The following is an 8,175-nucleotide window of genomic DNA, read 5'->3' on the forward strand; positions in this document are numbered from 1 at the left end:
TAATGATGGTAATGTTAATAATAATAACTATATTGAGAATAATAATGATAATAAAAATTATGGTAATGATAACAATGTTGTTGTCGCGACGTTATCTCTGCAAGCATCCTCACCCGCGCGCTTCCTTGGTCGGGCAATCTGTACTTCCCGTTACAGCATTTTGCCACCTGCCGGATTCCATCCTTTAGTTCTTGTCATTAGCAGTTTTTATGATTGCTTTTCGTGTTTTTTCTATTTGTTTTAATTTGCCTGCTTTGGTGCATTTTCTTTTGGTACTCGATTAACTTTGATTTGCTTACCTTTTTACTTTTTAAATGCAGTTCTTGTCGGCATGCCTAGTTTTAATTATCTATTAGTTTCCTTGTTTTATTCAATTCTAAATAAGTTATATAAATGTCTTAGTGATTAGGATGACCACTTTTACATACATTATTTTTACCTATTAATTTCTCATGTTTATCATTGTGACTGTTTTACATTTTTCTCATTTTAACTAAATTACTTATTATTTATTAATTCATCAATAGGTTTTTATCTTATCAATTTGTAAACCTGTATATAGTGACGTTACCGTTACCCCTTCACCCCCCAATGACCGCGAAAAATAAATAGTTGGGCAGAAACCGCAGCAGAGATATGGTGTTTTTTTTCTCCTTTTTATTTTCTGAGTGAAACCGGCTCGACGTCCACGAGAGCTACAAAAGATAAAGTTAAGTCTGAGGCATCATTGACATGCGTATAGGAGCTGGATGTGAACATGCTTTTATATAATAATAATCATTAATAGTTACTAGTACTTTTCTTTGTTCAGATTTTATGATTTTTACTTTAATTTTTATACTGCATGTTTTTTATTGAATTTAATATTGGCCTTTAAAGTAAGTTTTCATTTTACTATTATTTTAGCTTATTGTGGTTTTAAATAATTTTTAACGTAATTCTTAAAGATAGTTTTAACTTCAGTTTTTATTACTTCGCTGTGTTGCGTTCTTGTTGTGCGACGACGTGGGTTTGCTGGAACAAACCCACGCCAAAATAAGTTCCTCTGGCCACGCTACTACCACTACTACTACTAATAATAATAATAATTATTATTATCGTTATTGTAAAACCAAATTAATAATAATAACAATAACAATAATGTTGATAATAATAGTAATTATGATAATATCATCTATTATTATAGTTATTATTATTATTATTATCACTACTACTACTATTATTACCATCATCATCATCATCATCATCATCATTATCATCGTTGTTGTTGTGTTGTTGTTGTTGTTGTTGTTGTTGTTGTTGTTGTTGTTGTTGTTGTTGTTGTTGTTGTTGTTATTATTATTATTATTATCATTATTATTATTATTTTATTATTATTATTATTATTATTTTCATTATCATAAAATTATCATTATCACTATCATTATTACTATTATTATTAATACAGTATCATAATGATAATAATAATGATAGTAATAATAATAAAAACAACAACAACAACAACAACGACAACAACAACAATAATAATATCGGTAAAAACAACAACAACAACAACAATTATAATAATAGTAATGATGATAATAATAATATTAATAATGATAATAATAGTTAACTATTATCATTATTATTATTATTATTATTATCTTTACTAATATAATGATGATGATGATGATCTCTGGCCTCATGACCCTACTCTGTTTCCGGGTTTCCTGATGCAGCTGAACTCTCTCTCTCCTTCCATCCGTTTCAAGGTGGAATGGGAGGTTGACAACAAGCTCCCTTTCTTGGACACCCTAGTCCATCGCTCTGCTGACCATTTCTCCTTCTCCATATACAGGAAACCCATGCATAGTGGTATGTACATACACTTCTTCTCATACCACCCTCTCCATGTGAAGAGAGGTGTTGCCACCTCGCTGTTCTTTCGCACCCTTCGCATCTGTGACCCCCAGTACCTGGATGGAGAGATCGTCTTCCTTCGTCGCTCGTTCTCCAAACTGGGCTACCCTGGTCATGTTCTCGACGCCGCGTTATCCAGGGCACGGCGTACCTTCTACCACAACTCTCCTCCTAAAGAGACTCCTCACCTGCCCGTCCTCAGCCTGCCCTACACTGAGGAAATCTACTCTCTCCGTCGCCCTCTTCACCCTCTCAACTGCAGGCTGATCTTTCGCCAGGTGAACACTCCGTCGCAACCTGGTCCTTACTAGCCCTCCTTCCTCCTCGAAGGTGGGCACCTATGCTGTTCCTTGTGCCTCCTGTGATAAGCAGTACTTTGGCTAAACAGGCGCCAGTCTTACCAAGCGTCTGTCTCAACATAAGTACGCTATATCCAGGGGACACAACAATAACGCCCTCTTTTGCCATCAGTGGGACACTGGCCATCAGATAGACTGGTCAGCAGCGCGGATTGTCTTTCCTTCCGCCGATGTCCACTCCCGCAGACTGGTGGAATCTTCCCTCATAAAGCTGCTGCCTAATTTCAACTTGAACAGCGATTTTTCTCCTGCTGATAGTCTCCTTGCTTCCCATATCCTCCGCCTTCTACCGTATGCAGGCCACCCGGCGCATAGTCCGCCCGATCCTCCGACCTGATTTGACCTCCCCGTGTTCCCGCGTTGCCTCTCCTCTCTCTCTTTTATACCCCCTCCTCTCCCTTTCCTCTTCAGACCTGAAGATGGAATCCAGGTGGATTTCGAAACTGTAGTCTCACTTTCAATAAATCTAGTTTTTGTATTGTAGTTTTTTTTCCATTGTTTCAGCACGGAAGAGTGTTTTGCTATTCATAATTAACTATTATTATTATTATTATTATTATTATTATTATTATTATTATTATTATTATTATTATCTTTACTAATATAATGATGATGATGATCATGATCATCATCATCATCATCATTATAATGATAATGATTATGATAATAGTAATCATAATAAGATGATTATAATAGTAATAATGATAATGATAATAATAGTAGTAATAATTATAATGATAATAATAGTATTAATAATCATAATAATAATTAACTATTATCATTATTATTATTATTATCTTTACTAATATAATGATGATGATGATGATGATGATGATGATGATGATCATCATCATCATCATCATCATCATCATCATCATCATCATCATCATCATCATCATCATCATCATCATCATCATCATCATCATTATAATGATAATGATTATGATCATAACGATAATGATAATGATTATGATAATAGTAATCATAATAGAGATAATTATAATAGTAATAATGATAATGATAATAATAGTAGTAATAATGATAATGATAATAATAGTAAAATGATAATATTAATGATAATAATAATGGTAATATGATAATAATGATGATAATAATAATGATGATGATAATGATAATAATAGTAAGAATAACAATAACAATAGTAAAGATAATAATAATGATGATAATGTAATGTTATAATTATCATTATTTGTTATCATTATTGTTATTGCTACTACTACTATCATCATTATCAGAGAGAGTAGAGAGAGAGAGGAACAAATATGATATGATGAAATTGTTTGATGATAGTGACCTGGTAATGAAAAAAAGCGGCCGGGCGGCAATGGGAAAATATTCGCGCCCGCCGCTCTGATGTACCACTATTGTTAAAAGCACTATAATAACGATGCGCTTTGCATCAATTAATGCGGCCATATTCATTAACAAAACCTGCGCTGCTCGCTGAAAACTCACGTTCGTAAAAATACTTACATTAATCAGGATCTCCAGATATATGAAGCAAAGGAATAAATGAAGGTACAAAAAGTAAGAGTGTCAATAATACGTAGCAAGACCGGATGGTGCACTACACACCTCCGTCCAAGCAGCTGCCCTTCTCCTTGGGCAGGACGCAGATGTCGCCCAGCTTTCTCTTTTCGCACAGGAATAAACATCCGCCCTCGAAGGGAATCGCCGCATAAAAGGACACGTTCGTAAGGCAGAGGGCAGAGAGAGAGACACGGCAGACAGACCAAGCCACACAGGGTCCACTCCACCACCTCGTCCTCGATCCGGGGACACGGGGGCCTCTTGGGGGTCACATCTACCTTCAACAATAAACCATCAAGCTGAGACACCTTTCACTGACCGGCCCAAGTCCATCTCTCGTCTCGCTCACATCTGGTGACAGCGGTGATCCCAACCTCTCGTGTCGCTTATATTCTGGTGGCTTGCCTCTCGCTTACATCTGGTGGCTTGCGTTGGTCACAAAGAGGATAGTAGCGATTTCTATGCAACATTATACAATAAAATAATTCATCGCTTATTACGAACACCTTCATCAACTATATTCACCATGCACTCGATGAACTTTGTTGTTACGAGACAGGAGGTAAATTATCTCATAACCATACTCAGTATTCTCTCCTGTCATCCTACTCACATCTCCCTCCTCTTCACACTCACTACCTTCATCTTCCTAATCACGTCTCCCTCACCCTCCTCCTCACACCATGTCCCTCCTCTCTATACTCACATCTCCCTCCTCTTCAGACTCACAACCTTCATCTTCATACTCGCGTGTCCTTCATCTTCATACTCGCGTGTCCTTCCTCTTCATACTCACATCATCTCCTAGATTCACAACCTTCATTTTCATAATCACAACGTCTCCCTCCTCCTTCTCCTGAAAACATGTCCCTCCTCTTCATACTCACATGTCCCTCCTCTTCATACTCTTAACATCTCCGTCCTCTTCAGACTCACAGCCTTCATTATTATAATCACAATGTCTCCCTTACCCTCCTCTACACAACATCTCCCTCCTCTTCAGACTCACAACCTTCATCTTCATACTCAAAAAATGTCCCTCCTCTTCATACCCACATCTCCCTCCTCTTCATACTCACTTGTCCCTCCTCTTCATACTCACATCTCCCTCCTCTTCATACTCACATGTCCCTCCTCTTCCCACAGTAACCCCTCGCCGTCCTCGCCACAAGCGCCTCTCCCCCCGACGGCATCACCGGAGCCGCGCGAGACGAGCGATCAGCGAGAACAGACATTGATCGGCGAGCGGATTAACTAAGCACAAAAACAGCATTCGTCGCTTTGTTCGACGCAAAAGCGCTTTTAGCGCTTGAAGGACGTTCATTCCACATCAGGAGCGTCACTGAAAGCAAATGAAACAGTAGCTGGAATCCAATGGAATCCCAGGCGCCGTCGACGATAATGATGGCAACTGTGTCAACATTATTGATACCATTGCAAGGCTTTTGCGGCTGTACAAACATTCAGGGTGTCAGGGCCACGGGATTAGAGAGGAAACACGAGGGGCTGGAGAGAGAGAGAGAGAGAGAGAGAGAGAGAGAGAGAGAGAGAGAGAGAGAGAGAGAGAGAGAAAGAGGGGGGGGGGGAGGGAAAGAAGGAGAGAAAAAAGAGAAAGATAGGGAGGAGAGAAATTAGAGAGGTGAGAGAATGAGACCGAGAAAGAAAGAGAGAGAGAGAGAGAGAGAGAGAGAGAGAGAGAGAGAGAGATTTGACTGGATTTGATCAGCATTATTTACCCTGCAAAAAGCAAGGATAAGATACCAAAGCATCTGTCCAAACTAGGACTCGTGGTCCTGCCACCGGAACCTCCTCTTCGTGATACAGCCGTGGGGTGGCTGTGTTCGCATAAGAGGGAGGAAAGGGTTCCAAACAATGATGCCTATCTTGTAGGTGGAAGGGCATCCCCTCTGGTCTCTCCCCAGAGGTTCACATCTACCCACGTGTTTGCCGTGCATGGCATCCCTGTGCGCTGTGGAGACGGGAGTCCTGGAGGTTGAGCGATGCCGTGCATGAGTACACCCTGTGGCTAGCAACACGCCTCTTTGGTCCTTTATTCCAGCAAGACGGGTGGTCTGATCGCGGCCCGGTCAGATCAATCGGCTGTTCTCCTCCGGGAGCTAGGGTCAAGCAGTCGATGTCGCTGTTGGCACTGACATTGGTCCTGTGAGTGGCGGTACAAAGACCATTGGCTGCGTATATCCTCTCAGACATTAGTTCTAACATACAGCTTCCCCGTGGTAGTGGGTAGGGGAGTGAGAGGATGAAATAACTGCTTATTTTATGGCAAATATTTCAAACCCCCACAAGAAAGAGATCAAAATGTTGAACCATGCAAGGCCCAGACTACGGCCATGCGTGGCTTCTAGTGGCAAGAGAAAATGCAAAGCACAGGTTAACTCTGTGAGACCTGCTGCCAAAAATGTCTGTCCATGAGATTGTCCAGCAGATAGACTCTCGTGCTGGCCTCTCCAGACCAGCAGACAAATCAGGGAAACCTCTGAGTAACCCTCAGACGTCCTCCCTGAGCGAGGTGGGGGCACAAGCTGAACCAGCCAAAACAGCTGCTGCTCCCAGACCGCCACCCACAATTTAATCTGAAAGGGAGGCTCGACACGACCCAGGCTGGAGACAAACACTGAGGGTGAGTCTGGACCGCCTAGGCGTTTCCCACAGTTTAAGGTTCCCTCTAAAGCTGAAGGCTTCGACAATGCCTACCAACTGGTAAGAGCATTGGAGAAGCAGCGAAAAATCCGGCTGTCAATCCGGGTTGCCAGAGACCAGGGCATGATTATCATGCCCAAAGACCAAGCTACCTAGAATTTCCTGCAGGAAACCAAGAAGCTTAATGATGGGAGGAAAGTGTGCCTCTCACCACTCAATGCCGAAGATAGGAGAGTCAAGATGGTGTTACTTGGCTTCTCACTATCATATGATGTGGATGTGATCACATCATACCCAGAGGTCGTGGACGCTAGCCGAATGTCCAAAAGGGAAGAGCCCAACCAGGCAAGTCCTGGTGACCTTGAAAGGAGCCCCAACCACTACTCTTGATCTGGGTAATTGGGGCTCCTTTAGCCTAAAAACATATGTGCCAGAGCCACTTCAGTGCTACAAGACCAAGGATACGGTCACCACCAGGCTAGCTGCAATGCCAAGCCTAAATGTGGTGTCTGTAGCAAGCCAAGGCTTGCCCTGGCTTGCTCTGTCAGGAAAGAGGCGGCCCTCAGGCTACAAGAGATTGCTAAAAAGCGACCAGACTTTGTTCCTGCTCCCCCATGCACCCATGTCTGGGGACAGAACAAAAGAGAAAAAACTTCCCGACCTCCTAAGAGGAAGGAAGTCCCCCAACAGCCGACACCGGATATTAAAGGTCCAGAAAACACTGCAAAGGCCTCCCCAAGAAATGTTAATCTCCTCTTTGATGAGGAAGATATGCAGTAGCAACAGCTTTGGGGAGGTCCAGTGAGGAGGCGGAGAAGGCAGTCACGGTCGCCATGATGGCAATGACCCAGACTGTTGCAGCCCTAAAAGGGAGGAAGCTGAACAGAGCCAAAGCTGCCCCACCCTCACCCCAGGACGAGACTCCCCTCCCCACCCCAACCCTGGCCACGCCTTCACAGGCAGAGCCAGAACAGATTGAATCTGTACAGCTATTGTCAGACCAAGCTGACTTTACTCAGGTAAAGTCAGCAAAGAGAAAAGATTCACAGATAAAGCCTGAAGTGAGAAAAGCCAAACTTACGAAAGTCAGAGCTACCAAAGGTTCTCCACCTCCCATTTGACCCACGGTCAGTCTGACAACAGATGAAGATCACTCAACCAGCGAGGACTTCCCAATGGAGTTGTCAGACTCCGACTCTGAAGCCGAATATAAAGACGTCTCTGATGTAACTATCACCAAGTAACATCATGACACAAAATCTAAGCATACTACAGTGGAAAATATATGGCTTAAATACAAAGAATGCCATCCTCCACGCAAAAGTGCGATCAAGGAACACTGACATTGTCATGCTCCAGGAGAATTAATAGAAGGGACTGTTCACTTCTCAGGCTATCATGCCTTCATGCTGCCAAGCATAGCTGGCAAAAGAGGCTTGATCACCCTGGTGAGAGCAACAATCCCGTGCTTCGCAATAGCCAATGCACCGCACTGTGAAGAGGATTTTGAATCTCTTGCTGTTGAGGTTCACCTGGCTGTACAATGTGTACAGCAAGCCAGGCTGTAGGAGCTTAGACATCAGCCAGGTCTGTGCTACTGCAGCACAAGACCGAGTGATCATAGGGGGAGACTTCAATGCACATCACCTCATCCTCATCCTGGAATGAGCTTGCTGATAGACTAGCTGACATTGGCAGGGGTATG

This window comes from Penaeus monodon, chromosome 43 (assembly GCF_015228065.2).
Source record: "Penaeus monodon isolate SGIC_2016 chromosome 43, NSTDA_Pmon_1, whole genome shotgun sequence".
In the NCBI taxonomy this organism is placed as follows: domain Eukaryota; kingdom Metazoa; phylum Arthropoda; class Malacostraca; order Decapoda; family Penaeidae; genus Penaeus; species Penaeus monodon.